This window comes from Olea europaea, unplaced genomic scaffold (assembly GCF_002742605.1).
Source record: "Olea europaea var. sylvestris unplaced genomic scaffold, O_europaea_v1 scaffold3635, whole genome shotgun sequence".
NCBI lineage: Eukaryota > Viridiplantae > Streptophyta > Magnoliopsida > Lamiales > Oleaceae > Olea > Olea europaea.
The window spans coordinates 1-7,819 of record NW_019255595.1 but is presented as its reverse complement, the minus strand read 5'-3'; the positions used below and the strand labels follow the sequence as shown (position 1 = coordinate 7,819).

General features: G+C 33.5%; 1 pseudogene; it reads right to left on the bottom strand.

Annotated features, from left to right (window-relative positions):
- Nucleotides 1-3,280: 3,280 nt before the first annotated feature.
- LOC111386635 lies at nt 3,281-6,073 on the bottom strand (annotated as a pseudogene).
- Between the last annotated feature and the right edge of the window lie 1,746 nt (nt 6,074-7,819).

Below are 7,819 nucleotides of genomic sequence, written 5' to 3'. Positions count from 1 at the left end.
ACATGTTCTTACTCTTTATAAAATTCTATACATAAATGCTTTTAAGAAACATTCTCACCATTTATCTCTCATTCACTCCAATATTTTGAAAGACTTTCGAGGAAAGAAAAAAGAAATTCTTTCCTCAATGTTTTTCTTTCTTGGGTTGTTATATTACCACTACAATTTTTATTTGATACATCACATTTTAATTACAGTTAAGTTCGTTAATCTTTGCTAATCGTAGAAATTATTTTATTAACTTTTTTTTTTTGCATTAAATTATTTACTTCAATCTTCCATTAATTAGTACGTTTCAGTTTTAATAATGATTTATATCAAATATTTTAATTTCATGTTTGAAATTAGAGATTTTTATATATTTATTTTTTAAAGATATGATTAAAAATAAGTTGTTTTACTCCATTTCAACAAAATTTTGGACATGAAACTATCATCAAATACAGAATATGTTAATTAATGAAAAGTTTAAGAATAAAATGACATGAAAAATCGTTAACGATATAAGTGCTATAATGAGCAAAAATTAAGAACTTTAAATAGAATTAAAAGATAGTGAAAGAAATAAAAATTGTAGTGTGATTATAATTACCTTCTCTCTTTTTCCTTGTACGAGCTAAGCAATTATTAATTACCAGCTCTTTTGATTGATTATATACAATATTTTTTAATGAAAATTTTATGAATATATTTTCACATAGAAGTCTATTATCTATAAAAATTTACAAAGGAAAATGAAAGTATAATTATAAAGGAAAATGTTATTTGTACATCAGGGTTGACACTCCGGTGTACACTCCCCTCACATGAGGGGATGGATCCTACAACAATAAAAAAATCTTGGGATCCCCCATATAAGGAGAATGTATACCGAAGTATTAACCTCGATGTACATGTAGCAAAACTCAATTATAAAACCCGAATCGGACCGAACCTGAATTGGTCCTAAGGAACTTATATAATTGGATTGCATTTTACCCAGTCTTAAGTTGGGTAAACCACCAACCCAATTGACTAAATCTGCTACGCGTATTCAAAAAATAAAATTTCTGGGATTAGTTATTTGACCACCAAATTTAGAAGGTAGCAGCTGAGAATTTGTTGGAACAGATTCTTGTTGTCAAATTTATGTATTTACAAATTATATTTTTATAATGCATTGTATATAGTTAACTTCAAATATTTTTGTAAAAGAACATAAGTTAGTTGGTTGTTTAAGAGTGTTTTTAAATGTTTATACATTACGAGTTAAATGAAAATATATTAAGTTGTATATTTTAAGAAATATGAGGATAAAATCATGTTTGATAAGCTTAAATTATAGTTTTAACATTCGAATAAATAAACAGTTTCTCTTTTTGTATCAAATCATTCTTTTGTGGATTTGTTATGTAAAGAGATTATATTGTACGCAAGTAGTTGGCCAATTCCTAATCAGATACCTAACATGTTCTATAAAAAAACTATCTTCTTATCGTTCATGCACAACCTATGAGAATAACTGTTATCCACCATTCTCTGAAATGTTAGTTATAGATCGGATAACTAAGAATCAAGGTTCGGTATCTTAAAAGATAGAACTTAGATCTTGGGTTGTTGTCAATCTTAAATCAGTGGTTGATAAGTTGAGAGATCTCCTTGACTTGATCAGAAGAGCTTACTTGTTGAAGAGTTCACACACGTCAGCTTGGTACCGTGACCCAATATTTGATTGATAGAGGTCGGAGTTGAAGTATATGAGACGATTTATTAAAAAAAAATATAATGACATAACAGAGGAAGTTCTCTCACTTGGTAGCAGCACTGTCCAAACCAACCAGTTAGGAAGATGACACGATGGTTTAAGGTGCACATCTAAAGCTTGAGTGCCATAATAACCCCCTCTAGTCGAGCTTACCAACCAATCAAATTTTTTCACATGGACCATGGTACATAATCCTAGACCAAAATGCTATAGCTTGACATGACCAGAGCAACAAGCTTGAATCCATCGACTTATATAAAGGGCCAAAGTGTGAATGACTTGAGAATTAGAACTTACTTATCCTCTCTCTACAGTTACCAAATTTTAACATTATATCACTTTTATTTAATTGTAATCAATAGATGTTGATAAAAAAAAAAATATCACATCATTTTTGCAATCAACAAGAGGATAGCTTTAAGTCTATTCGACATTACTTAAGATACCAAATAATGTTTAAAATCTTTGTAGTAAGTGGGGGACTTGGGTCAGACAATCAATCATTCACAAATTTCGCATGGAACTAATACCTTTCATTTCCTACCTCATGAAAAACCTTTTTCGCCACAATAATACCTTAAAAATATTTTTAAAATTCAAAAAGTAGAGATTAAGTTATCGTGACATGAATGGAATATTATTATACAAATTGCAATAAAATAATAGCTAATAATACCTTAAAATATTTCTAAAATTAAAAAGTGGGGGAGTAGGGCAATGATACCTTAAAATATTTCTAAAATTGAAAAATTAGAGATTAAGTTATCTTGATATGAATGGAATGTTATTATACAAATTGCAATAAAGTAATTGCTAATGATATCAATGCATCGGCAGGGCGGCGATTCTTGCATTGTCCTTAGCATCAGTTATTGGTTTACACTTTTTACAAGACAAATAAAGTACAACTACTCCATTATTGAAGTTGATAAAATTACTATTTAGTCATGCCTTTGACTTGATTACGTTTTCTCATACCTATTCATTTGGAAATTTGCCCTAAAAAATTGTATTGAGGATTCCATTCTTGATGATTCCCACGTAGTCTGGAGGGCTCTTGTGGCTGAAATGAAGCCCTTGTACCAAGTGGCTTATCATAATTAACATGGTGAAGCCCAAATCTTATAGTATATCCAGATATCCATTCAAAGTTGTCCACCAAGGACCATGCAAACTATCCCCTCACATCAGCTCCTTTTCTGCACAAAATCACAAATATATATATGGCACGTTTTTTTCTGGACTCTAATGCATAGATAGGACCTGTTCGACAATTAAAAATTGTTTTTCGAAGAAACTGGCTTACGAAACTATTTTAGTAGAAGTAGAACTCTTGGCAGACGTGTCCATAGTGCCCAAATAAGCACTTAGAAAGTTGCTTTTGAGCATGACAAAAGTGTTCTTTGTTATCTTCTTTGGATTAAGATACCTTATTGCCTTAGCCAAGGATTCCAAATAGCAATCCATGAACTCCATTCTTTTGAAATCATTGAGGGAATCTTCTAAAGATTAAGAGAGCCAAACCCTGCAAGATTTTCATTTTAGCACTTTCGAAACGACATCTAAAAGTTCAATCAAGCTTATCCGTTTTTCAGAGATGAACATCGGAGTGTTGTTGTAACTGTCCTTTATGTATGTTACGATCTTCTCCATTCCTTTGAGGGTACTCATGTAGCCAATCTACTGCAGTCTTTTAGAATAATAAATATCTAACAATTTTACTTACAGATTTACTAATACTAAAAAGGCTAATTAGAGGTAATATGACTAAGCTGACGATTGAGTTTTACTTACAGATTCGCCAATAAATGCACCATCTTTAAGGGCAATTATTAGAGTATAACCCTCAGACATGGAGATTCCTGCCCCAGATTCACATTCAGAGTATAAGCAATCTTTGCTTTAGAAACTGGTATTATGATTAATGCCAATGAAATCCAATCCATTTCTCAATTTCTTGAGATCTTTTCTAGAAAATACAGGCAATAAAGATCCCAGAATCTGATGCATTTCTTGAGGATACTTTCCAGTTATTATAGTCCAAGAACCTGCAATTCATGGCTTTTAGATTTTGAGTAAATAAGGCCATCAAACACGGCAATAGACAAGATTCTAACTACTTTTTCTTAGTATTATCCAACGTTTTACAATCCTTCTTAACAAGAAACTTATCAATTCAAGTAGAAAGACTGAGCTCGCTCAGCTACGGATTTATCCTCCTTAGAATAGCTAAAGGGCTCGTGCCATTGCCAAATGGCATTCATAACAATTCCAGCGCTACTGCCTTGTTTTTTCTGAATATTGACAAAAAAACACGCACATATACAGTGAAATCTTTCCATAATTTATTCTCACTTCGATGATTTTTCTTTTTTTTTTTTTGGCATAGAAAGTTATGCCACAACCTGGTATTTAGTCCGGTAAATGTTGACAGCAACTGAATGGGACAAGATCATGTTATGTGCAGAAATTAAAGCTTTTTTTTTCTCTCAGAATGGCCTTTGCTGCAGTTACCAAATGAACCAGAGCAGCTAGGAGCAGGATATATTCCTGATCTATATCCTCGAACAGCCATTACATTAGGTTCATTGAAGGTCACCCAGTATATAAGTCGATTCCCAAAATATTTGAAGCATACGTCTGCATAATATTCAAAAATCTTTCCTGCAAAATGTATGCTTAGTTTTTAAAAGCATCATTATTTATCCTTCCGAAAAGCTGATATGTTTCCTTCATAACATTAATTTCGTCTTAAATATCGATGAAGCAGAATGCAGCTCTTTCTTCAAGTTCTTGAGGGATGTCATATTGATTCAGTGTGACAAATGGTTGCATCCCTGGAAATGAAATTATCCAAACAGAGTCAATTATGCATGTTTGGTGCATAGGACTAAACAATATGGCAGGCTCATTTGGCGGGACTTTTGATAAGCCAAAAATTACTTCTTCTTGGTCTAAAAGGCTGATTTTTTAACATGTTCCAATAATTTTCTGGAACTAATTTGCTTGACTAGCAAAGCTTTCAAAGGGAAAGAGCTTATTCAAGAAGCAGAAGTCCAGCCAAACAGGTCCTATAGTACATTGACAAGATTTTAACCTTTTTTTACATGGTTCATTTCTATACTATACTGTACTGTACTGTATAGTCTTAGACAAGCCACAAACGGAATTGTTTTTGTATTTTAGCTCCCGTTTGACCTCCATTACCTGAAAATGAAAATGAGGGGAATAGTATTTTTTAGAAAAATGAGTGGTTGAAAATGAAGAAAAAGTTTTCGATTTACGTGTAATATTATTTTATGAAAGATTGTGTGGTTGAAAATAGGAGAGAGAAAAATAGAATGTAATGTAATTGAATTTAATGGGGATCAAACGGGGACTTAGTCTTAGACCTGTACTTATTAGGGTTATATGATTCCAGCAAGCAAACTATGTAGCCTTTACAAAGGAGAGCATCAAGGACCTCATTTTTGTGATTGATACCTGCCGTGTTCACTTTCCCAAATATCCCCTCTGGTTCAAGAATTAATTAGTAAAAACTAGTCAGTGAAGAAACAATTTTTAACAACAAATATTTAAGGTCCTTTTCCTTTACATGAATCTTTCCCACTTTTTCGTTTCGTTGCTCGTTAGTGATGGAAGGAACAAATAAATATGCTGAAGGAAATTTATCTGTTCAAATGCAAAATTTAAAACGTACTGGGCAGAATCCTTGTCCATGATATAGACAATCGGAAGCTGTTTACACCAAGATTCTCAATGAATTCAATATCCTTCTGCTTTCAGCATCTTCAAAACCATTAAATTTTAGTTAAATCTTACTCAGGGGCGGACCTAGACCGTTCGAACTGTGGGGTCAAAATTTTTTTTTTCGAACAACGTATCATGAACAAAAAGGAAAAATCGATTGTTTGCTGTTCATGTTCGATATTTGCACTTTGGGAAGAAATCGATGGATTATATGATATATTTATGGACTAAATAATGAATATGGATATAGATTTAGAATTTGAAATTTTTGAAGCAGAAAATTAAGTTTTCAAAAAAAAAAAAAAAAAAAAAAAATCCAGAAAACTGTGGGGTCATTTGACCCCACATGACCCCATGTGGGTCCGCCCCTGATCTTACTAGCTAAAGCTATTAGAACTTTAACAACCCTATGACAAGCTGTGTAATTATGCATTAAATTATGTAAAATATTCGAAATTTTGCTCTTTATCGGGAGATTATCTGCTCAGTGCACATGAACTGCTTTATTTAACAAACTTAAATAAGAAGAAATCATTTGAAGCAATTTTGAACAAAGTTTGAGCTTACAAGTCTTGTCATTTCATCCTCCTTGTTAGTAGCAGCGAGGGTTGGACATGGACGAAAAATAAGTTAAGATGTCGAGTATTGAATACTTGAAGACAAGTTGATTTTGGCACTCGAAGTGAGAGATACATGTGAAATGCATGGAATCATAGATGCCAATAATTGGTTGTAGTCGTGGTACATGTCCATCACCACATATAGATTGGTTTACATACATATGTTGTCGTGAGATATGATTGGATAAAATTTCTTCAATCAAATAAAATAAGAAACTTCTTTACTCTTTTCTTGACACCTCATTTATATGTAAAACTTTTTGTAATTCCATATGTATAAGTAATAATTGTCATCAAAGAGCCCTTTGGTTCAAGTAAAAGGGCACCCTCAGGTCCCCCACTCTGAGAAGAGAATCTTTAGTGGGGCGGGCGCACCTCAGTGGGGTGGGCGCACTAATGCTGAGACACCATCTCGGCGGGTGACCCACACACCTCTGGAGGTGTGGTGGGCCACCCGTCAAGGTGCCTCAACCTGATAGGGCTATCGCAAAATCACGTTGTACGACTGCCCTATTAAAGTTTCTTTCTACTGCAAGAGTAGGTTTCTTCAATATGTTGTGTGGTGCGGGACACACAGAAATCATTTTAAATGGGACACATAATGTGCATATATGCATGACAACAAGAACCCTGACTGGTTAATGCGGTGTGTGTGTGGGCCACCCGTCGAGATGCCTCAACCTGATAGGGCGATCGCAAAGTCACATTGTACGATTGCCCTATTAAAGTTTCTTTCTACTGCAAGAGTAGATTTCTTCAATATGTTGTGTGGTGCGGGACACACAGAAATCATTTTAAATGGGACACATAATGTGCATATATGCATGACAACAAGAGCCCTGACTGGTTAATTACATAAAGTCTTTCCCCTTTCTTGAAAAAGATGTGGCCATAATACTGTACAATTTACACACTTCTGACAAGGGAAAAGAAAGGGAAAACGACTTCAATAAATGACAAGATCATACAATTTTAATCATAATGATACTTGCTTTATAAATAAATATAGTTTCAAGTATGAAGTACGAAAAATTATAATGGCATTATAATGAAAAGGGATAATGAGTGCCACAAAATTTATAGATAGTAAATAGGTAGTAGTTGTGAATGTGTTATAAAAATGAATATTTGACTTCAAATTAATATTTGGGTCAACCATACGATTTATTCGAACATTTAAAGAAATTAAATTCTTATTATTATTATTTTTTGATATCCAGGTGTCCACCTTACAACGACTAATTTTGGGGTCTACAATCCAGCCCCTCTTCACGCAGACCATTTAAACCACGGGTTGTGTCCCAAATCGATCAGGGTCCAAGAGCCCTCCCAACTGAACTGTCAAAGTGTCGAGCGAGTTAAATCCATGTATGTGCCTTGCTTTTCAGGAGAACTCCTGCCTTCCAGGAAATATCTTACCTTCTAAGAGAAAGTCTGTCTTTCAAGAGCCCATGAATCGTACTCGCGACTTCTAAACTGTTCGCCTTGAAGAACTCCTTCCTTTGCCAAAGGTGATCTATGTCTAATTTTTCATAATTATGCTCTACAAGATCATGTCAATCTCATGAATGTTTAGGGGTAAAGTTCACATTGATTAAATAAATAAATCTATTAACTAACAAATAAGAATTTGGACAACTGCTCTTAGAAACATCAATTCTTAATGATGAACCAGAGAGGATGGAGATTTTAGAAGGGGGAAAAT